Raw genomic sequence first — 25,014 nt, 5'->3', positions numbered from 1 at the left:
AAAACTGTCCTTTATTCCATAAGAATAGATTGTTTTTTTAGAACAACTCCCAGATAAATACAATGAAATATTATATATTTTCTAGAACATAAATAACTGCCTGGATGCAAAAAATATGGCAAGCACTAATAAAAATGGAAGATGTGTTTCTAAAATAAAGAAGATATTGAATGCTTCACCGTTAGGTCTAATTTTGTACATTTATGCAGGCATTCCTTTTCCCAATATGCCATTATGAATTTTAAAATTCACATTGCTTTTGTAAGTTAATGATTTAATATTAAATAATTTAATACTGATGGCATGGCCATCATTTTAATGACTAAAAAAATCACAAAAGACAAAAATAGGAAAAGAAATTACAATGAAAGGTCACCTAGAAAACAGAAAATGATAGCACAAATTGCAAAATAGCAAATGTAGTACTAAACCATTCCTAAAGGGATTGTGAATGTTCTGATTTAAAACACATCACAATATTTAGAGGATGATTGGATGAAATTTATTGTGACAACACAGTGTCATGTGCTATCTGCAAAGTTGAAGGAGTGAGATACAGAGTTGATTGAAAGAGACAAGCTGGTGTTGAAGACATCTAAATATTAACTCCAAGTACATAATTGCCTGTGTTGCTAGTTCGATATTTAGCTAGAAGATGAAAATGATATCAATTATAACAACATAACAATTGAGAAGGAAAATGAGTCAAAAAAATTTCTGGAGCAGATGCTAAATTTAGATCAAAGTACCAAAGATGTTGAATTGGGGGGGGGGGTGCTTATTTTGTGTACAATACTAAATTATCTTATGTCCCAATTCCCTAGGCAGTTTTTTCCTTGGAACCCCTTTTTATTAATCAACAGCTTCACTCCTCGAGAAGAAAATTATGTGCATGTCACAGGGAGATGGCTGTGCATTATAATCTAGCCTAAAACTGTCATATTTTTGATGACGGAGTACAAGATTGAATAAAAAAGTTACTTTATCAGAATAGTTATTTTAAAACAAACAGTATAACAATTTAAGGACAAAATGATGGGAAAAAGTCAGCACTGGGTAACGACTTTGATAAAGAATATTGATAAACTTAAAATATTCAAAGGAAAACAACCAGCCTTGTAAAAAAGGACTTGAGTTTATGATACATGAGGATATTTAGAATGGAAAAAGAAGAATAAAGGGGAATAAAAATGTTATCTTCAAGTAATAGAAGGACTGAAATATAGAAGGAGCGAATAGATTTATTTATCTTGGAGCCAGGAGGCAGAACTGGGAACAATCAGTAGAAATGGCAAAGAGACAGATTTCAGCTTTATGTCAGGGGGAAAATATTCTAAAAATCAGAAATACACAAAAGATAAATGTACTCTCTTTGCATGATGCAATGGTTTCCCATTCCCTGGGAATGCAAAGACTAAAGCTACCTTAATGAGTGTATTGTAAAGAGTCTTCTCATTCACGTATGAGCAGGCCTAAGTGGTCTAAAAGATGCCTTCAAACTCTGAGTTCCTACAAAAGTGTTTTCTTTTGTAAGGTCTTACATACTTTTTGTGAGTTCTATTACTTAAAAGTCATCATTAATAAATCTCTGGGAGTATAATTCCCATTTCCATCAAGTAAAAAAGAAATAAAGTAAATGACATTTGATATGGGAAAGGGGGGGTAAGAAAGACTCATAATTCTGAATTATATCTATTTCTATTATATTTAATTAAATTTGAATTATATTTTACTGTTTTCATGGGTAAGAGAATAGGGCAAGGTTGGTTAAGGCCGTTAACAAGTTTATTATTTTATATTAAAATAAAGTAGCACTATAGAAGACATACTATTAAAAAACTCAATTCTACTCAATATTTCTGAGCACCTAATCTAAGCAAATTTATGCAACATGATTTACTATTAGCAAATCTGTTTTGATAATGCTCTATAGATATAATCACATATATAGCTATTCATGTATATTTAATATATATTTAGCATAAGAGATAATAGATAACGAGCTATGTATTAATAGGCTTTTTAGATTTTTTTTAAAGAAAAGCTTTCATTACATAAGGATAAGAGTTTCATTGCTGATTTTAGCACATCTGTGATTTCATAGGCATAGGGAACTTATAGTGAAGAACTCCATAAAAGACATTCATACCAGTTTTACCATTTAAATCTTAAATAGTTCCCTATTAAATATTAAACATTTAAACATTAAAATTGAAATATTTTTGATTCATTACTTTGAATTTATTAGAGATACAGAATGAAACAAAAACAAACATGCAAAAAAGAGTTAATTATCAGAATCACGCAGGAAGTTCAATAGAGATGACACTAGAATTCAAGTCTTCTTTACTCTGTTCTTAATACAACACATTGTCTCACAGTTATTGTATCAGTGATAAAATAGTATTTTCCTTAAAAAACCCTCAATATTCATTAGGGAACAAATGGGCAAATATTACTAAGTTAGGGGTATTATTGCAGCTTGTCCTTCATTCTTGAAGAAGACTATGACATCAGAGAGGTGATGCCATGACAAGCATGTGAATTGAATCTGAGTGAGGAGGGAACTGTGCTAAGTCCCCAGAATCACTTTCTCTTCTAGAACCATCTGGGTCCAGCAGCCAGAGAGGAATGTTTCACGAATTTGTGTGTCATCCTTGCGCAGGGGCCATGCTAATCTTCTCTGTATCGTTCCAATTTTATTATATGTGCTGTCAAAGCGAGCACCGGCAGCCAGATAGGAATCAGGATGACTGGACATGGCCCTGGATGGGAGGCAATTATCCAGGGTCACACAGCTAATAAGCGTCAGGTGTCTGAGGCCACATTTGAACTCCCCTCCCTACTCCAGGGTGAACTATCCACTGTGCCACCCAGCTTCCCTTAAATGGAATAAGAAAATTAAAGCATCAAAACAATCCTCAGATTAGGATAATGTGGCATAATCAGTCAAGCAATCTATCTGATGGTTCTACTATTAAGACACTGAAAATTTTCCAAAAATAGTTCAAAAAGGAGACCGGAAAGGGATCACAACTCGCAGCTTCCGAGTTGAGGCACCAGGTATGAAGCTCCTGGTCCCTCTTGTCTACCTGTGGGACTCATTCTCTCCAAGGGGTCTGGAACCAAACCAGGGGACATCCCAGAGCAGATATCTGGTTCTACCTAGGCTCTCCTCCACCCTTTCAGGTGTGAAGACCCTTACTTCCACTTACACCACTACCACCATGACAGTCCTCTCAATCCCACCACCTGAAAATGCTGAAAAGCCAATGTCTACTCTACTCCTAGAAGTCACTGAAACCCTGTCTCCTACAGCTGATGCCAACACTGCAGTCATTGCAGGCATTATCAATGTGGTTTTCATCATCCTGCTCTCAGTCCTGAATGTCATCATCATTTACCTGTATAAGAACAAAGGCAGGGACATCTAGGTGGCACAGTGGATAGGGCACTGGCCCTAGAGTCAGGAGTACTTGAGTTCAAATATGACCTCAGACAGCTTGAGGAGGGGAATGATATTGGTGATAGTGGTAATAATTCAACACATTATCTGACTTCTCCTGCTGGGATCTGGTCATACCCTTTCCTCAAGCCCCCTGCTTCCCAGCCCATTCTTATTCCCAATCCAATCTTGTATTTGTGGTATTTTTTAATTGGAATTAAACTTTTTATTATACAATACGTTGATTCTCATTTGCAGAAAGCAGAGAATAATAGTCAGCACTAAAATATACGCATTTGGGATTTATTTGTACCAAATCTGAGTAGATCTGGAGCTTGTTCTCCTAGAACTAATAGGATTATAAAGAACATAAGCAAATAATCCAACATCTGTATATTTATTTAATTTTAAATCATATGCCTGTAATACCAAGCCAGTAATCATACATACATACACACACACACATATATATAAATATTTAAAATCATATATTATAAAATTATATGAGACATTAAAAAAGATGAGATAAATATGAAATATTATATGATACTAGAGTCAATAGGGAGCCATTAAAGTTTTCATGAGGAGATCGATGGTTAAATACATGGCTTAGGAAAATTGCTTTGTTAACTATTTGAGGAGCATGAATTTGAAATAGAGAGATTGGAGTTAGGTACTTCTACCTAAAATAGCTTCTTGAAAATACTAGTTTGCACATGCCTAATCTACTAAAAAAACTAAAAAAAAATACAAGTTCAAATAATCATCAAAAAATTCAATGATAAATAACAGCAAGTGATTTCATCAAACTAAAACTGGACAAAATGTCAGAAATCCATGAACGATAGGAAACAGGGACTACCAGAAGTGTCAGTGCTAGCACCTATAACCAAGAGGAAAGCTTTCCAGCATGACCCTCAAGAGGCATGTGGCTGATATGAGCAAATAACAGGAAGAAAACCAGTCCCTGGTAGGTCAGAACCCCACACGGTAAACCTTGAGAGCAACTTGGAGCTAGAGTATCCAGTTGGCAAGAAGTATCCAGACCTGGCTACTTCAGTATTAAGAACTCTGGGGTCCATAGTATTCTGTCCTAAAACATCAAAGAAGGGAAAAAGGTCCTGAAAATTTTTGTACCTACGAGTCAAAAACCTATCAGCTTTCTTTGTTTAGATGGGAGATGGGAAATGGGATTAGGCAGAAGAATATAGGTACCCCTGGCAAGAGACCAAGAAGGGTTGAATACTCCCTATTCAAAAGCACTGGAGCCAACTAAGTCCTGGCCCTAGACTAGCCTTTTTAAAAAAATTTTATTTAAGGTAATGGGGTTAAGTGACTTGCCCAAGGTCACACAGGTAATTATTAAGTGTCTGAGGTCAAATTTGAACTCAGATCCTCCTGACTCCAGAACTGGTGCTCTATCCACTGCTCCATCTAGCTGCCCCCCGCCAAACCTAACCTTAGCACAAAACTCCAAATTGGAACTAAAAGCTAAACATTCAATGAACAGAAAAAACTATAAAGACGTATTTGATCCAAAAATATGCAACAACCAAAATTATTAGTAGAGAGTAATTAAACAACTAAGCAGAGACTCAAAGGAAAAAACTAAAATATTCAAAGGTAAGAAAGGAAGAGAAGGGAAAGAAGGAGGGATGTAAAATATTTAGGAAGAAAAAAATTGGAAAAAAGCATTAATAGTTTGGAACAGGAAGTGATAAAGTTTACACCATTAAACAATAGACTTCCTGAAAATTAAAACAAAAGACATAGAATTCAATGTGTTTGTGAGAGGTGAAATATTTAAAGAAAATAAAAAATTGGGTAAAATGGAAGGTATTACATATCACTTGTACAAAAATATTCATAGCAGCCCTGTTTGTGGCGGCAAAGAATTAGAAATAGAGGGAATGTCCATCAATTGGGGAATGGCTTAAAAACTGTGGTATTGGTATGTGATGTAACATTATTGTTCTATTAGAAATCAGAAGGGATGGGAATTCAGGGAAACCTGGAAATATTTGCATGAACTGATGCTGAGTGAGATGAGCAGAACCAGAAAAACATTGTACACCCTAACAGCAACATAGGGGTGATGATTAACCTTAATGACTTCCTCATTCCATCAGTACAACAATCAGGCACAATTTTGGGCTATCTGTGATGGAGAATACCATCTGTATCCAGAGAAAGAATTGTGAAGTTTGAACAAAGACCAAAGACTATTACCTTTAATTTAGGGGAAAAACATCATTATCTTACTATGCAATTTTGCTATCTCATATACTTTATTTTTCTCCCTTAAGGATATGATTTCTCTCTCATTACATTCAACTTAGATCAATGTATGCTATGAAAACAATGTAAAGACTAACAGACTGTCTTCTGGGGGTTGGAGTGGGGGAGGGAAGCAAGATTAGGGAAAAAATTGCAAAATTCAAAATAAATAAATTTTAAATAATTTTAAAAAATTGGAATGTATTACCAACCAAAAATAATTGATTTGGAAATTAGGCTGAGGGATCATTTAAGACCCAGTGGGCTACTAGAAAAGTTAAGAAATTTGTTTCAAGAAATCATAAATGAAACCTGCCCTGGTCTATTAGAACTAGAGGGCAGAGAGAAAATAGAAAGAGTACACTAATTCCTGAAAGAAATACCAAAAGGAAAAAAAATCCCATAATCTCAAGCTGCCAGGTTAGAGAAGCTAGGAGATTACTTTGTAGTCTATTATAATAATGCCAGCAAAAGACATTGAGGGTCTAAACTAGGAAGTTGGTTGAATGAGAAGAGAGAAGGGAACAGATATGCCAGAGGTCAAGGAAACAGTAAGAAGGATCGACATTAGAACTGACGGAAAGTGAGTAGACATTTTTAATTGTTTTAATCTTCACTTCTAAATTCTATTGTACCTGTCCCTAATTTCAAATACCTAATTTTCAATCTCTATTTCAAAAATTTGCCTAAAGAATAGATCTATGCCATGTCCCACTTCAAGATCTAGCTTTATTTTTTTTTAATTTATTATTTCGTTTTGTTGGGGAGGGGTGTTTAAAGCCAACATAACATGGCCCCAGACCACTGTCCAGGATTTGTTCACTGCCCCATTTCATCTACTAAGAAAACCAGATCACTTATCCTGCTGCCTATTTCTCCCCAACAATATTCTATTTCCTAACTTGATATTTTTGAACAGATCCAGACATGTTCACATTCTCTCTCACTTCTGCCTATTTAAGACATGAAGTTTCTTTCAAAGAAAGGCTCAAACATCACGTCTGAAAAAGTTTCTCCAAATGACACCAGACAATTTCCAAGGGAAGGAAATTACCTTGAATTGATGTTGTATAAATTTTCTATTTAAAGTGTATATGTGTGTGTGCATGTGTGTGCCAGAATCATCAGCATCTGGTTGATACTTTGAGCTTAATAAAGTGCTTATTGTATTGAACAGAATTGTATTGAGAAGGAGGAATTGAAAAATGTCAAGAATCTGGGAATATACTATAAGAGTTTTTAACTAGTCATATCTTTGATTCAATAAGCCAATTATTGACAATATAGCCTAAGAATGTTATAAAAGATGAAAAGTTAATAATTCTAAGCTATTACAGCATGATTTTATGTGTATGATTGCATAAAATAAAATGATATGAAATAGAAACAATCTGAATTTCAAACAGCTGAAGAATGGTTGAATAACCTAGAGTAACCTGTAATATAATACTGAAAAAATTGAGTGAAAGAATATGAAATATATAAATATGGAAAGATGTATGATATAAAGTAAGATAAATGAAGTATATCTCATAGAAACTAAGACTACACATAAGAACCTAAGATTCTGGGAGCTACCTTTTACTGCACTTAATCCTGTCCAATCTACTTTTTTCAGTATTATCATACTTGAAGCCCTATACAAATCTGAATACACAGAGAAAGAGGGTATTCAACAAGAGTGTTAAGTTCTGATAAAATAAAAATGCATGTTGTCTTATATTTTCTTCCTATTTTGGCACTCTGACAAAAGGATTATTTCTCCAGGCTTTCTTCATTGAGTTCAATGACTCAGAAATTGTCAACTCACTACTCCTAGTTTTGTCCTCCAGAGCAATGCACAAAATATCTGATCCATCTTCCATATAAAACACCTTCACATATATCATGTTCGCATCTTCATCTTTTGATTAAATGTCCCTAGTTCCTTTAACCATTCATCCAGATTACTTTCAAAGAGAAATAGAATCATTCAAATGATTTAAATACAATTTACTTCAGAAACTCATTTTTTTCTATTTTAGAACAAAATGTCCCTTACCACATTTATCTAATAAAATAAGATGTTAATGGACAAACTAAAATAGTATTCTAATATAAAACAATACTTAGAAGCCAAGGAATACTCAACCAAATGGGAATGTTGAAGGAGTTTTAAATGGACATATCTGAAAAGTGTGACTAATTTTTGTCTGGTTTTGGATTAAAACATATCATCTTTACTGAGGCTAATTGGTTTTTCATCTGCTGTAGATTAACACCTAATTCAACCCATTGACAATGACCTAAAAGAATGAACAATTCTCCTTTTTCCTGCATAATTTCATCAAAAACGTTCCTTTACTTGAGAGCTCTAGCTTCTTTCTCATTTTGATAATACAGAGTTTGATAACAAGGTCTTTCAAAGGAAAAAATGACACTCTAATTTTGATTCCTTTTCTTGAGGAATTCTGTGAGTAATGGCATAAGTCATTAAAATAATGTGTTCTTGCAGTCAGTTATGACTTATTCATGCTAATGTAAATAGGCATAGCACAGATAACAAAGATAATACAAAAAGAAAAATGAAAACTAACTTTGCCCAAGAGTGTTCAGCCACTATTTCTCTTTTTCTTAGGAGCATATGAGTTTTAGTGAGAGCATTGTAAATTAAATCAACAATTAAGATCACTTTGAATGTACTTTTTAATATATTAGGAAGATATATATGCATATATATCTATGCATCTAGTTTATAACATTTTAAAAGTCTCTAAAATTAAATGTACAAAAATAAAGTTTAAAATATATATTGAATAAGAAGGCAGAGACAAGAATGACAGAGTACAGGCAGAGCTCTCCTGAACTCTTTCAGTATTCCTCTCAAAATAACTTTAAATTAACACATCAAATCAAATTTTGGAGCACCAGAGCCAAGAAAAGGACAGAGTAAGACATTTTTCCTACCTAAGACAATTTAAGAGGTAAGTGGAAGAGATCTGAGGCCTAGGACCACACAAGGTTGTAGCACCAGTGATGTACATTGGAGGTGACTGTGGTAGCAGTTTCCACAGCTCTGAGCCCAGAGATAGTAAGGTGGGGGGGGGGGGCAGAATCTGATAACTGGTCAAAAAAAGATTACAGGAGACTCTTTGCTGGCATTTGATGTAGTTGTTGCTCCTAAGTATGGAGAGCAGTGTTTGCTGTTGGTCAGAAGGGAACAAGAGCCCTGGTCACAATTCCAAGGTTGATAAGAGCTTGGGACAATGCCTATCCACCCCAGGTGACAAAAAAAAAAACACAACAACTTTAACATGAAGTTCGAAATAAAGAAATAGGCTGGAAAAAGGAGCAAATAACCAGACCCCCCCCCCAAAAAAAAACCTCTTGACCATAAAAAGGTACTACGTTAGCAAGGAAGATCAAGACGTGAACTCAGAGAACAACAATGTGAGAATAGCTACAGCCAAAGATTTAAAGGAAAAATGCTAACTAGATAGAAACCCAACAACAATTCCTGGTAGAATAAAAGAACAAGAAAAGTAGTGTAGAAGAAAAATTGGGAAAAGAAATGAGAGTGATATAAGACAATTATGGAGGGAAGTGGTACAAAAGTTCACTGAAGGAAAAATCTCCTTAAAAAGCAAAATTGGTCAAATAGAAAAGAGAAACAAAATTTCAATGAGGGAAACAATTCCTGAAAAATTAGAATTGCCAAAGTAGAAGCTAATGGCTTCATGAGACATCAAGAAATAATGAATCTAAATCAAAATATTTTTTAAATATGAAAAAATGTGAAATATCTAATTAGGAAAGCAACTAATCTGGAAAAAAGATTGAGGAGAGTTTATTGTTCAACAAAAAGCTCAACTATTTGAAAGTAACTATTTAACTATTTGAAAGTTATGATCAAGAAAAAGAGGACTTGGATATTATATTTTAAGAAATAATCAAGGAAATATATCCTTTATATCCTAAAGTCAGAGGATAAAAAAGAAATTTAAAAACTCCAACAATGATCTTTTGAAAGAGATCTCAAAAAAAACAAACCTCCCAGGAATATTTTTCACCCAATTAAAGAGTTGCCAGGTAAAGGAGAAACTATTGCAAGTAGCCAGAAACAATTCAAATACTGTGCATCCAGAGTCGGGGTCACACAATATTTAGGAGCTTCCATTTTAAAGGAGCAAAATTCTTGAAATATGATACTTCAGAAGGCAAAGGAGGAAGGGTTACAACCAAAGATAATCTACCCAGCAAAACTGAGTATAATCTTTGAGGGGGGATAAACAGATATTTAATCAAATAGAGGACCTCCAAGCACTCCTGAAGAAAAGGCCAAAGCTGAGTAGAAAATTTGACATTCTAACACAAGTGGCAAGAGAAGCATAAAAATGTAAACATGAAAGAATGATCAAAAAGGATTAAATAAAGTATTTATATTGCTATACAGATAAATGGTACTTGTAGTTCCTGAGAACTTTATCATTATTCGACAGTTAGAAGGAATTTACATAGGCAGATGATAGTCAATTTTGTTGGGACAACAAAAAAATTAAAAAAAAAAACCCAAAGGGGTGAGAAAGAAAGATTCATTGAGAGGAGGTAGATGGAAAAGTAGAACAGAAAAATTACCCTTCCATAAAAGATGTATGTAAAGATGGGAAAATGTTGGGTGGAGAGGCTACTGAGTAATGGTTGACTGCCACTGTTACCAGGATTGGTTCAAAGAGGAAAACACACGCACACACGCGCGCACACACACACACACACACACACACACACACACACACACACACGAAGGCTAATTATGGCAGGTGGTGGTCAGAAGTCAAACAGACTTCTGAAAGAGGAATAAAAAAAAAAGAAAAAGAACAAGAAAATACCTTAGAGGGAAATACACAGAAAGTAATCATAACTGTGAATGTGAATGATATGAACTCACTTGTGAAACAATAGTGACGAGCAGAAAGGATTAGATATCTGAATCCAAAAAAAGATTTTTTTTTAACAAGAGTCACACTTGAAACAGTGGGCCACATATATAATTAAAATAAAGGGCTGGAGGACAATTTATTTTACTTTGAAAGAAGTTAAAAAAACTGCAGTAGTAATGATGATCTCAGACAAAATAAAAGCAAAAATAGACCTAATTAAAACAGTGAAACTGAATTTTGCTAAAAGGTACCATAGAAGGGGCAGCTAGCTGGCCTAGTGGATAAAGCACCGGCCCTGGAGTCAGGAGTACCTGGGTTCAAATGCAGGCTCAGACACTTAATAATGACCTAGCTGTGTGGCCTTGGGCAAGCCACTTAACCCCATTTGCCTTGCAAAAACCTAAAAAAAAAATAAAATACAAGGTACCATAGATAATGTATGTACATGTATATACATATATATATATATATATATTTTTATATATATATATATATATATATAAAATTAGGAAATAAGTCTAATTCATAGAAATAAGACAAATGGTCAAAGGATTTGAATAGGCAATTTTTCAGAATAAGAAATCAAAATTATCTATATTCATTAGGAGAAATGTCAGTCTATTGATTAGAGAAATGAAAATTAAAACAACTCTATAATACTAAACTCACAACTATCACAAATGACAATACTGCAGAGGATGAGAGAAAATAGCAATGATAAACTGTTGGTGAAGTTATGAATAGGCACAGTTATAATGGAGAATAATTTGCAACTATGTCCAAAAAGTTCTAGAATTCTGCAAGTATTTTGACCCAGAAATAGCACAAATGGGTCTATCCAAGGAAAGTACAGAAATGGGGAAAGGATTTTTATGTATAATGGTGTTTGTAGCATCTATTTTTATGGTGGTGAATGATAGGATGCTCATCGATTTGGGAATGACTGAACAAGTAGTAACATAAAACTGTGATGAGTACTACTATATTTTATGAGGTAAAGAGAGGAGTGGTTTTCAGAGGGGAAAAAAAATGGCAAGACTTATGTAAACAGACGCAAAGTGGAGGGAGAAGACCGAGGAGAATATTGGGCAGAATAACAGGAATGCTGTCATAGTGATAAGCTGTGAAAGATTTAGCTACATCTCATCAGCAATCATCCAGTACAATTTCAAGGTTCTCCTAACAAAGAAATATTATTAATTTTGAGAAAGACAAGTCATGAACTTTGAAAGCAAATTGAAGAATAATTTTTCTTTTTTTTTTCCTGTGATATGGCTAATGTGGAAATATGTTTTGCATGATTTCACATTCATAACTGATATCATGAATACAGTCATAACTGAAAAAATGAATGAAGAACATGTAGAAATAAAGTGATTTGCAAAAATTAATGTGTATTATAAATGTCAATTATAATTACTCTCATCTTCACCTTCTAAAATGCTATTTAAATTTCTAGCATCAATACCATATATTGGTTTCAGTGTATCAAAATCAAATTTTATTTCTCAAATTCTAATTGCATTTATTAATGGAGAAGTAACTGAAACTCTTCCTTGTTTCAACTCGTTGGAAAAAGATGCCTTTGTACCAAGTGTTCCTGTTATGTCTTGCTCACATTTCTGACTTTGCAATCCTTCTTTTGCGATTGTCTTCCCATATTATATCACAAGCTACATGAGGGCAGAAACAATCTTTCTTTTTTTCTTATTTATACCACCAGCTTCTGAGAACAATGGCTGGCACATAGTAGGTGGTGAATAATAGCTTGTTGAATTTAACTTAATTGAATATTATAACAGCCTTGGCTGAGAAAGTGAAAATTTGACCTTGGGCAAGATGTTTCATGTCTCTAAGACTGTTTCTTCATTTTGGATACTGTGATGATCAAATGGGATAAAGTGTATAAAGCACTATGAAAACTTTAAAGCAATGTATAAATATAAACTATTAATAATAATTAATTATTATCTTAGTTTTCTTTTTGATCAATTCAGATAAAAACTGCCCTGGACCAGGTTATCATTTGATCATCTTTTTATATTATAAATTCATTACTTTCTACCATTTAATATATAAAAGAATTACAATGAAAGTTATAGCCTCACTAAATGAGTACTGGGATAACTTCAAAGACAAACAAGATAATAGAGCAAAAATATACCTAATCCTCTTCCTATCTGGTTCTGATTTATTTTACTATCATCTCTCTCTTTTTTTAAAGGTTTTTGCAAGGCAATGGGGTTAGGTGACTTGCCCAAAGCCACACAGCTAGGAAATTATTAAGTGTCTGAGACCAGATTTGAACCCAGGTACTCCTGACTCCAGGGCCAGTGCTTTATCCACTGCCACACCTAGCTGCCCCACTATCATCTCTTTTTGTAAAGCTTTTCATTCCATGAAATTCAAAGATTATCAACATTTGAAAAAGCAATATCATATATATATATATATATATATATATATATATATATATATATATATCCTTTGACATCCAAATTGTCTCTTTTGTATTCAGAAAACAAAATCTTAAAATTCTAGGTATATCTCTAAGATCATGTCTCAATATGCTAATATAATATAATATAATATAATAATATGTATGTATTGTTCTTAATTTTATGGTAGATAAGAGCAAATTGGGCAAAAATGCTGGTGTGGGAAAAAGTCAATTCAACTATATTTCATTCATTTTTAATTCTTAAGAATAGCTTGGATATTACATGGAGATTTGATTATTAGCTTATGTTGCATAGAAAAGTTTGGCATATAATTTTGACTACTTGAATATGTCTTTTTAGATATTTGCTAATGTTTCATTGTTGAAACATGCAATAATATATTATTTGATTTTTTCTTTTTCCTTAAATAATCTGTGCCAATCAACAAGTCTGATGATGATGATGATGATTTCTACCACCATTACACTACTACTGCTCATTCTTCCTAATATAGAGCTTCTGTCCATAACTGGCTTGTGCCAGTATCTCTTTGTGTGACTTTGGTAACTTTTTTTTGAACTTCAATCTTCCTATCTTAAAGTTATTTCACTAACTGACCTTGGATATCCTCTTCAACTCTATGACTTAGCCATCTATGATGAACAATAGGAATCATCCTTTGGTGTCACGCAAAGTTAGGATGGAAATCACTGATTTGTTTTGGGACGATATATTGCAAATCTTCCTAATGCCTTCCTGTCATTCATTTCTCACTCTGACTGTCTTCAGCGTACAGAGTTGGTTTGCAATATATTTTGGTGGCATGAAAGCAATGTACAATATTAAGTAAGGAGTAATATGGAAGAAACATTCTACTCGATTTATTAGATCTAGCATGTTAGCCTTACTTCACAAAATGCTGCAATGAAAAGAGACTTAACAGGTTGTACCTATATTTTGCCTTAATATTTCTTAACAGTGGATGTAATAAAGTCTTGTAAAAAGTTCCACAAGTTCAACACTAGCATTTTGTAGTGATGTATCTCCTCTTCTCTAGGTTCCTAAAGGCTAATTCACCTCTTAGAAGGAAAGAATTATGACTTCATGAACCTATAGTTTTAGCAACAATATTCTTTCAGTAGAGTCTCATAGTTGTGAATCATGGTATGCCTGGAAAAAACATTTCAGTAGATTCGAGCATCAACAGAAACGTGTATGTTGCGCATAACTGGATTGAAATAGTTAAGAACAGCTTATTCATAAGAGAGCATCAAATAAATCTATATAGGAAGAATATTTGGGCTGGTAATGTTGTACGGATAGGCAATCTGAGGGTTTAACAAATATTCATTAAATGTTAAAAGACCTAATAGAGGATGTCTCTAGCTGTTTAGATGGATTCTCTGAAAGAATTGTAAGACTATGTAGACAGAAACCATTAAGAATGAAAAAAGGCATTGATTATATTGATTTGGGGAATACAACATATTTAGTGCTCACCCAACTTATACTCGACCTCTTGTTTCATTCTTGAAGCCCTTCCACCTTGGTAGAATTTTTTCAGGTTTAGACTGTTTTCATACATAGTTGGAGAACCATTGTTAGCTTTATGTTACAAGGAGAGATCAGAGGAAAAATGTGATATTATTGTGGTTGTAGTTCTTCTTCTTATTGTTATAGCTATTTAAAAATCAAAGGGTTTTAAAGAACCCGTAAAAATTATCTGAAATTTGACATATGATGAAACTGAGACCAAGATAATTTAAATTACTTGATGAACACTACAAAAAAACAGTAGAAGAGTTGAAAATACAACCTAGGTCCCTTATCATCCAAATTACCTCTCCTGTACTCAGAAAACAAAATCTTAAAACTGCAGGCACAACATCTATAACACCAGATCTTCTAGGAAAATAAATGAGTAAACAAAATAGAACTAGTAGAATTTCTTTCTACTTTGAAATTTAAATGAGCATTCCCATAAATTTACTTGTATTCCCCATGTATTTATGAATACAGTTCATTAAAATAAAAATGTTTTTAAAAATTCAAGGAGAGGCTACTTTGAAATGTTTCTTTTTTAACTTCATATACTTTTTTTGAGAAGAAAAAAGAATTAGATAATTAAGATGATTATATAACTGATATAGTCTAATTTTCAATAAAAACAGATTAAACCAGCATGAAATCTAAATGAAATAAAAGTTTTCAGCCAGGTAAAACATACAGTGTCCTATATAGTGAAACAAGGAGGTGCTTAAAAAGTTTGGCATAAGGGAATAAAATCGGCAGATCTCTTTCCAACCATCAAAATGAGAAGAAAAATTCTCAACAAGAGACTTGAAAATGATGCTAAATGACATAAACCACCACTTGGTACTATATGCCAACTCAGAAAGTTAACAAATATGTGTCTCCAGATATCTATATCTATGTAACTCATAACAAAACAATAAAATAGTCAACATTTTGACAAAATAGCTATCATCAAAATCTGGCAAAACCTGCGTAATGATCTACTCTGGGAAATGTCCAAACTGAAGGCACAGAAAATGACAAGGGAAGCACTGTGGCCAGGATGCAAAGAGCAATAAAGTAAAAATACAAGGGATATAGGCTAAATGTTTAGGAGGGGAAAAGGAGGGGGAAAATTTGGGAAATGAGAGAAGGTTGCAGAGAATGAATAGGAGTCAAATTTCTAAATAATGGGGCAGGTATCATATGTGAGAATTAGGTGTTTTCTAAGAGAAATTGCTAAGAATTAAAATTTGTATTCGTATTTCAAAAATATTGAGCATAAAATAGAGTTATGAAAAAATAACTTTAAAGCCAATGTTTATGCATTACCACTACCTGGAAGAGAGCTAGGAAGTAAACATTTCTATTCCAACTAGTCAAAAATTAACTCCTGGACAATAGTAAAGAATGACCAAGTAATGAAAGAATGAATGAATCTAATTTGGCAGCTATGATAGACCATAAAAGATATATATGAAAATATCCATTAAGATGTACAAGTGGGGGCAGATAGGGCAGTTGATAGATAAGTAGCCCTGGAGTCAGGAGTACCTGGGTTCAAATCTGGTCTCAGACACTTAATAATTACCTAGCTGTGTGGCCTTGGGCAAGCCACTTAGCCCCATTTGCCTTGCAAAAAAACAAACAAAAAAAGAAATTTAGCTATTGTAAAAGTATTTGAATTGGATTTTAAAAAAAAATTTGAACCACATAATGTTAATTAGGTAATCTATGAGAAATCTCAGGAAAGTGATGGATAGGAAATAGAGGACATGGAAGACATGTTTCCTTCTGTACTGACTGAGAAAAGATGAATATAATTGAATGCATTTTGCTATTCTTTAGTATAAATGATTGAGACAGAGTTTCCTACTTACCTTCATTACACATACCACCAGAAAATAAAAATAAATTAATCCCTCTACTCTTTTCATCCCTAATTTATTCACATATGAATATAAATATACTTTATATTCTTGTACATCTTTTGGGGGGTCAAGGCAATGGGGTTAAGTCAAATTTGAACTCAGGTCCTCCTGACTCCAGGGCTGGTGCTCTATCCACTGCACCACCTAGCCACCCAATGCTAGCTAAATTTTAATCATATTAATCTATATTTAGAACTCTTCACATTGTATCTCTACTTCTTTTGATTGTTTAAATCATTGCTATTCACTTATACAACTACCACCTTTGATATAAAGCCCTCACTACCCACATTTCTTTCACTCAGATGCCTTCTGCCACTTCTTTGCTTCTATTACACATGATGATGCAGCCTTATTCTTTTTTTTTTTATTTTTGCAAGGCAATGGGGTTAAGTGACTTGCCCAAGGCCACACAGCTAGGTAATTATTAAGTGTTTGATGCCGGATTTGAGCTCAGGTACTACTGACTCCAGGGCCAGTGCTCTATCCCCTGCAACACCTAGCCACCCCTGCCTTATTCCTTATAAAGGCTAATGCATTTACTTGTTCAAGTGGTTTCCTTCTATTCTATCTCCTCCAACAGATGAGACCCCTCTTTCCATCCCCATTCTTTCCCTTATTTGCCATCTCTCCCTTTCTAGTAGGTCATTTCCAAATGCTGACCAACATACCCATGTCTACCATCTTGAAAAAATTTTCTTATCATCCTTCCATCCCTTTCAACTATCCTATATCTCTTCTGTCCTTTATAAAAAAAAATTCCTCAAAAAAAGTCTCCATTAGATAAAACCATTTCCTCTCCTTTCACTCTCTTCTCCACTCCATATGATCTGTCTTCTGATGTTATCATTCCACTGAAATTATTCTCTCCAATGTTATTAATGATCTCTTAGTAGACATATGCAATAGTCTTTTCTCTTTATTCTCCTTGATTTTTCCAAAGTCTTTGACAGTTGATCACTTTTTCTTCTATTTATAATCACTCCTTCTCTGTCTCATTTTTTTTAGATCCTCCTCCAAATCATACCCTCTAACTGTAGGAGTCCACCGGGCTCTAGAGTACCTTGGGTCCTCTTCTCTTCTTCCTCTATATTATTTCACTTGGTAACCTCATCAACTCCCATGAATTTAACTTCCCTTTTCATTCCAATTCCTCTCTATCTCCAACCTCCTACGAAATCTTTGGTAAGTGAATGACTGAGAGCTGTCAGTTATTTTCTTAGTTTTTTGTAGGTTTCTTTATCTATTTTGTTCTTTTAAGTATAAAAAAGAAGCAAAAAGTGCCAAAGGTAGGGCCATCCCTGAATGACCATACTCAACAATTTGAAGGTACATTTTTTAAGTAATTCATTCTGCAAAGTCCTCAAAGAGAAGGTGATGTACCAAGAGGACCAAACCAATTTTGGGAAAAGGTTTTGGGGTCTAGAAGTATATCAACAGGAATGAGGTTGCACACTTGCCGAAAGTTTAGGGGTGCAGGAGTGAGGGATGCAGTTATAAACATATTGTAAGCATCAAGTTCTAAGTACTTCTGTAAATTGTGGCCAGTTTAAACCACTTTATGAATTTCCAGACATATATGGAAGAAATTTATCAAGATAATAACAAAACTTTAAAAAAATAACATTTGTTTATCCTGAAAAAGAAAAAATATGGAAGTAGGGCATGTGAGGTATCAATACCTATCTGGAGGATCGTCACATAGAGGAAAGAGGGAGTTAGATGACTTAGGGAACAGAGTTCAAGGCCTAGAATCAGAAAGGTATGAGTTCAAATCCTGCATCCAACTTCAGACACCTACTTGTATGATCCTGGGCAAGTCATTTAACCTCTGTTTACCTTGGAGACAAGAGGTGGCTCAGTGAATGAGCATTGGAGTCAGGAAGACCTGAGTTCAAATTCAGTCTCAGACATTCACTACTTATGTGACTATGGGCAAGTCACTTAACCTTGTTGCTTTGAGTTCTATATCTATAAAATGAGCTGGAGAAGGAAAAAGCAAATACTTCACTATCTTTGCCATAAAAACCACAAATGGGGTCACAAGGAATCAGAAATGACTAAAACAAATGAACAACAACAAATTTCCAGATACATTGGTCTTTTGGAATGGATAGTAAGATGAGTCTGTCACAGATTCGGATGAAAATCCAACAGTGAAGTAAGAAGAAGAAAGAAAAATGATGTATAATAAATCCAGAGATTTATTTATTAGATTCTTTAAAACCTAATGATACATTGTATTATGTCATTCTTTTTTTCAAAGAACATCAGGCTGATAACTCAGTATTAAAATAATTGGAAGATCATTATACATCTTTCGAGTTTGGATATATCACAATGCACTCAGCCCTTGTAGATAATTTACATTATTCTCACAGCTACCAAATAATCAATCAATCAACATTTCTAATATTTCTCTAGTCCAAAAAATAATCATTTATCCCTGTCTTATTTCCTAACTTCTATCCAATCTTCTTTCTATAATTGGTTCTGCCCTCTGTATACACACATTTACTGCCCTAAAGAATTTTAATTGTTTATAAGCCATAGAATACCATCTGATTAATGAAAGTAAACTTGATTTCTCTTAAAAGATATTTCACCATAAATCTTGATAAATGACATAGTAGGAAGGACATTGTCCTTAGCAGTAAATATGAATGGCAACTAACCCTAAAGCATTACTTAAATGTCAACAACTATATTGTAAATGACTGAAAGTTAGGGACTTTGTATTTCATTTTTCTGTATTCCTAGTACTTACAATAGTGTTGTACATAGAGTGAGTGTTAAATAAATATTTGTGGAATTTGAATACTTCTTTTGCTGTCTGCCCCATAATGGCGTGGTGAACAAAATGCTTTGGAAAATAGAAAACATAATGCAAATATGAACCATTATTAATAATGATCATTATTTAATTTGATGATTATTTTAAATTTTATGTTGAAAGGCATATGAATGTATAGTCACATATATATATAAATTATATATATATATATATGTATATAATATATATTTGGGAAGAAGTCTATACTATAGATATAAACAGATGAGAAAATGAAATAAGATGTCACAATATATAGCATGATATACTATTATTTTAAACATTCCACTTTTTTGGAGAATGGATATTTCTGGAGTTTTGTTCTTTATTTGATCTGCTAAAGTAGGAGTTTCTTGACAAGAAACTGATACCAGAGTCTGATTCACATTCAAATTTCTGTATCCCTGAAAATGGAAGTGGAAAGCAGTCTTTTTTGGAAAGGAGAACAATCCGTGTGGTTTACCAAGCAAAGACCATATGTGCATTCATGATTCAAGGATTCTTTTCCATATGTGAGAGTGGCTGCCTCTTACATTATTCACTCAGGGTTTGTGTAAACAACCCGTTACAGCTCAAGATAACACGCAGGATGGGAACAGGGACATGCTGAGTGATTTAGAAAATATATTATTTGACTATATAAAGGGGGGGAAATCAAGCTATATAGATAAGTGGCACGAAACCTAACAAATCATTTCATAGGAATAAGATCATAATGAATAGAAGGTAGTATGCCGAATCCAGGGGTGTCCAGCAAATAGTCTAAAGCAAATTAAAACATGATTAGGAAATATTTTATAAATTAAGTAAAAAAACAATAAAATATAGATATCAAATAGGTATATACATGCAAATCACATTTTAAAATTAAGTCAGGATGTGACTCATATATATTCTAGTGGCCCCCTATTTCTATTTGAGTTGGACACCACAGGTATAGTAGATAGAAATTTGACTATGGAGTCAGGATCACTGAGTTTATATAACACTTCTGAGACTCGCTGACCTGGGTCAATTCCTGAGTCTATCTATGTGTCACAGTCATTCTCTAAGACTATAACTTACAGAGAAGAAGTCTGCCTCCAAGAGAGAAAGTTTTTTCATCAATATGCAGTGAGGGTTTGCTGGATGTCTAGACCATTTAATGTGGTCACCTATGTGGGGAAAAAAAAAACAAACAAGAGGGCCTGTTTCTGGAAGATTATAGGATTAATCAAAATGCATGGACATTCACTATTGACTTGCAAAAAGGTTGGGAGAAATCTTTTTCCATTACCTATATGGCCAGAAGAAGAGGCATCCAAAATAAGCTGACCTAGCAATACTAGGTGACCTTTGTTGTTTTGTACCCGAGAATGAAATATTTTCATTCATCCTAGATGGTCTGAGAGAAAAGCACAAGACCTGACTCCTTCTCCAGGCCTAAATTAGGTTACATGAAAAATAGGACCTGGGTCTTTGACTTTTTTCTCTTCAAAGGTTCAGAAACCAACCTCTGAATCGAACCTGCAAACATGTACCATGAGGACCTGGGGGTCCAGGAATCCAAGTGGAGTGTGGCAGCAAGCCAACTCAGCTAGATTTAGATTTAAATTTTTAATTTCAATTAATTGTACAATTAACTTTTTTAGGAATTGAGCTAAACTGACTAAATCCATTCCTCCTCCCTAGAGATCAAGGTGGTAGAAGAGGTAATATTCCTTCAAGCTAATGAGGAAAATTGCTGTATGGCAGTGAGTAAATAAGTATTTATTTAGCGCCTATTTATATATACTAGGTCCTGTACTAGGCACTGGATATGCAGAAAGAGGTCAAAAACATTCCCTGATTATATGGAAAACAGGCAAGCAACTACAAACAAGCTGGATTGATAGGAAATAATTTTCAGAGGGAATGCACTAGAATTAAGAAAGGTTGAGAAAGCTTCTTGCAGAAGATGAAATTTTAGGTGAGACTTGAAAGAGGCCACTAGGAAGAGATGAGGAGGGAAAGCTTTCCAGACAAAGGGAGGAGGCAAAAAGACATGCCTGGCAAACTGATGGTCAGTGTCACTGGACCAAAGGGCCATGTCGAAGAGTGAGGTTTGAGAAGACTGGAAAGATGGTGCCAGAGTGAAGGTGCTAGGCTGCAAAACCCAAACAGAACTCTTTCTATTTGGTCTTGGAGGCAACAGGAGCCACTGGAGCTTATTGAGTAGGAGTTGCAGAAGGTAATCAGCAGTGTCAAAGGCCAAAGACATGTCAAGGACAATGAGGACCAGCAAGGGATCTGAAAATCTGGAAATTGCTGATAACTTTGAAGAGAGTCCATTTGTTGGAGGGATAAGGTTAGAAGCTAGACGTAGATTTGTTCTTACTCTATCTTTGGAATAAACATTCCTTTGAAAAAGCTTTATCTGGTGCTAAGTGGCCAAATGAAACTGCACTTGAGATATCTAGGTAACTAAAATAGGGGATACAATCAGTGGGGACTCAAGCCAAAAGTAGAAAAGGAAGCTACCCAATCATTTCAGAGTACTAGAGAACCCTTTGGGGATAAAATATGATAAACCTGGCCCCACAATGCACATGAATATTCTATGTGAATGAAATCAAAAATTTACTTTCTGTTTCTAAAATAATGACTATCACCATTATAAACAAATTTCAACCTATTGTCCATGCCTCCATCAATCATCAGCAGCATCAGCCTTTTCAAAAACTTTAACAAATACTAAAAAGTTGGAAAGACACAACCCAGTGCCTAGAATCATAAATTAGGATACACTATCACTCATACATGGAAAAACAACCAATTCTTGACTTAAAAAAATGAACTTAAAAATATATTGGAGAATTCCACAAAAAAAAATGTGCTTCACTTAGACAATTATGACAGAAAAGAACTGTTGCTCACAATATGAATGACATAATGAACAATAATCCAAAGAAATTTAAGAATATTTTAAACAGATGTTTCTTCATCAAATAATTACATTCTTTAAACTACTCAGAAAGAAAAACATCAAATTTGAAAATGGAATCCTGTGAGAATAAAATAAAATCATATAGGTAAAATCTGGTCTTCTATTTGAGTAGTCCCAAAGAAGAAGTCCCATAGGAAGAATAAACTTGCTATGTTCCCAACATAAACATACATGTCTGTATTAACACATATGTGTTTATATATATGTAAATATGGGTAGACAGGGGGTCCAATGGATACAGCACTGAGAACCAAAGTTAGAAAAATCAGAGTTCAAATGTGTCCTCATAGAGTTAGTAGTTGTGTGGCCCTGAGCAAAGTTACTTAAAACCTACCAAAGAAAAACTGGAGGAAAAATAGCAAAGCAGATCTGGATCTTTGCCAAGAGAACCCCATGGACACTGGATCCCCAGGGTCAGAAAGGGTCACACACTGCTGAACTACTGAACAGCAATCACCTGTCTCTCTCTCTCTCTCTTCTCTCTCTCTCTCTCATACGCACACAGATTCACATAAATACATTCACATTAAGGGCATATGAGTATTATATATTATATATGTGCATATATGTGTGTATTTATATATATATATAAATACACACAATATTAGATACTGGTGGCACAATGGATCAAGTATTAGAATTACAGTTAGAAGACTAACACCTCAGTCAAATCCAGTCTCAACTACTTCCCAGTTGTGTGACCTGATCAAATTCATTAACTCCTGACTGCCTCAGTTTTCTTCTCTGTAAAATGGGATTTTATACATATATATATATATATATATATATATATATATATATATATATATATATATACACACACACATATATTTCAGGGTTGTTGTGAAAATCAAATAACATAGTATTTTAGTATTTTAAAAGTGCTTAACCTATAACATTGTGCCTGGACATAGTAGGCACTATATAAATATGAGATTATGATGATGATGATGATGATGATGATGATGATGATGATGATGATGATGAAAGTAATTTGTCCTAGTATCATAGCTAACATGTATCAAATGAGAAGAGGATTAGCTGAATAACACTTATGATGATGATGACGACGATGACGACAACAGTAATAGCTGTACATCACTTTAAGATTTCCAAAGAAGTTTTAAACAACAGATAAGTATGAATTATACAGACACTCACCCACTCCCCATCTCTCCTTAGGACAAAATTCCATGGGGAAGAAATGACAATAATTTCAGAAACTATCTCTGCCAAAATATAATAAAATAATAATAATAATAATACTATGATAATAATACTACTCAGATCCTTTGAAATATATTCCATATATCATCTGAAGAAAGGGTTGTTGTAGATTCTAGAAGACAAAACAGCACATGCTGCCATGCTCTTTCCCTTTGGAATAAATTTTTCAAAACCTAAAGGACACCAGTAGTAAGCCACCTAAATTCCCATCTAGGTGCTCTGATTCCAAATTCTAAGTTTCTTCTAATGCACCACTCTTAGCACAGACACTGCTCAGGAACCACAAGGGAAAAATGCTATAAATGTGAGGATGGAGTATATTGTGGTATAGAATACTATAGTTTGCTATAGTAGAAATTCCCACAAAAAAATGAGCAGTTAAAGACTATTTGAGCTCATCGATGCTATAAACACTCCCCCCCCCCCTTATTTTTCCTGGCAATGCTATATTATTCTAGTATATTCTTAATGTACAGAAACTTTCAAACTTTTTTAACTTTACAAATTAAAAAACTCATATGTACAGCAAAACATAAGAGGATTCCTAATATAAAACAATAAATTTCAGTTTCAAGAAAAACCATATAATAAATATTAAACATTATATTCAAAGTTTCCCATTTTATTTGCTTCCTTGTTGTTTTTCTTTCATTCTCTGAGGAGTATTGCTTATTTTTTCTCCTCCCACCTCCACCTAAGGTGGAGCTATAATTAAGCTATAATTAAGAAAGGAAATTTGTTTGTTTTTGCTGCACTACTTTCACCCTGAGGTTTTGTGTTTCCTTGTTTTCTTTTTTAATTTTGTAATGGAGGAAAGCTAGAGACTTGTAATTTCCTGACCTATTCCATCATCTTCCCAGAATTCTCTCATGTACAGAAACTTCTTAAATATTTCAATTGTGGAACCTTGTCTAAAAGTACTATCTCCCTTACAGATCAACAACACAATTTGTTTTTCTAAACTCAGAACGTTCCATTGATTCTGCCCTCACATGTTTCCAGAAAGCACGCCAAGGAATTTTCTTAATAGGTCCTAATAATGTCCCTGTGGTATCAGGAGGGCAACTTCATGTAAAAGATGAAGAAACAAGCTAAAGGAGGAATCATTTGCCAAGAGTCACCCTGCTAACAAGTGGAAGACTTGGAAGAGAATTATCACTTTTCCGCTAAAATCGGATTCTAAATATCTGAAGCCCTATCTGATCTTGGCTTAGGGTTATAGGAACCAACAAATAGTCAAATATATAAATCAGACTGAAATAAAAGCAATTCCTTGGATTCCTCTTCTACAATTCATACATTCATACACATAATTCATAGAACTCTCTTAAAAATATTAACTTCCCAGTAGTGGTATTGCTAGCAGTTTGCAGATGAAGAAATCAAAGTGATCCATAGTCGTATGAAAAATTGCTTTAATTCATTACTTATTAGAGAAACGCAAATTAAAGCCTCTCTGAGGTGCCG

At 33.9% G+C, this 25,014-nt stretch overlaps 1 protein-coding gene and 1 non-coding gene across 15 annotated transcripts in view; both read right to left on the bottom strand.

Moving 5' to 3' along the window:
* Positions 1-25,014, bottom strand: part of NAALADL2 (N-acetylated alpha-linked acidic dipeptidase like 2) — a 1,546,126-nt gene that overhangs the window by 712,876 nt on the left and 808,236 nt on the right. The window lies entirely within an intron of this gene.
* LOC141492443 (U6 spliceosomal RNA) lies at positions 2,621-2,727 on the bottom strand. Its single transcript, XR_012469910.1, has one exon. It is a non-coding gene; the product is annotated as a U6 spliceosomal RNA (small nuclear RNA).

Source organism: Macrotis lagotis, chromosome 6 (assembly GCF_037893015.1).
Source record: "Macrotis lagotis isolate mMagLag1 chromosome 6, bilby.v1.9.chrom.fasta, whole genome shotgun sequence".
NCBI lineage: Eukaryota > Metazoa > Chordata > Mammalia > Peramelemorphia > Peramelidae > Macrotis > Macrotis lagotis.
This window is presented reverse-complemented; position numbering and strand designations above follow the sequence as displayed.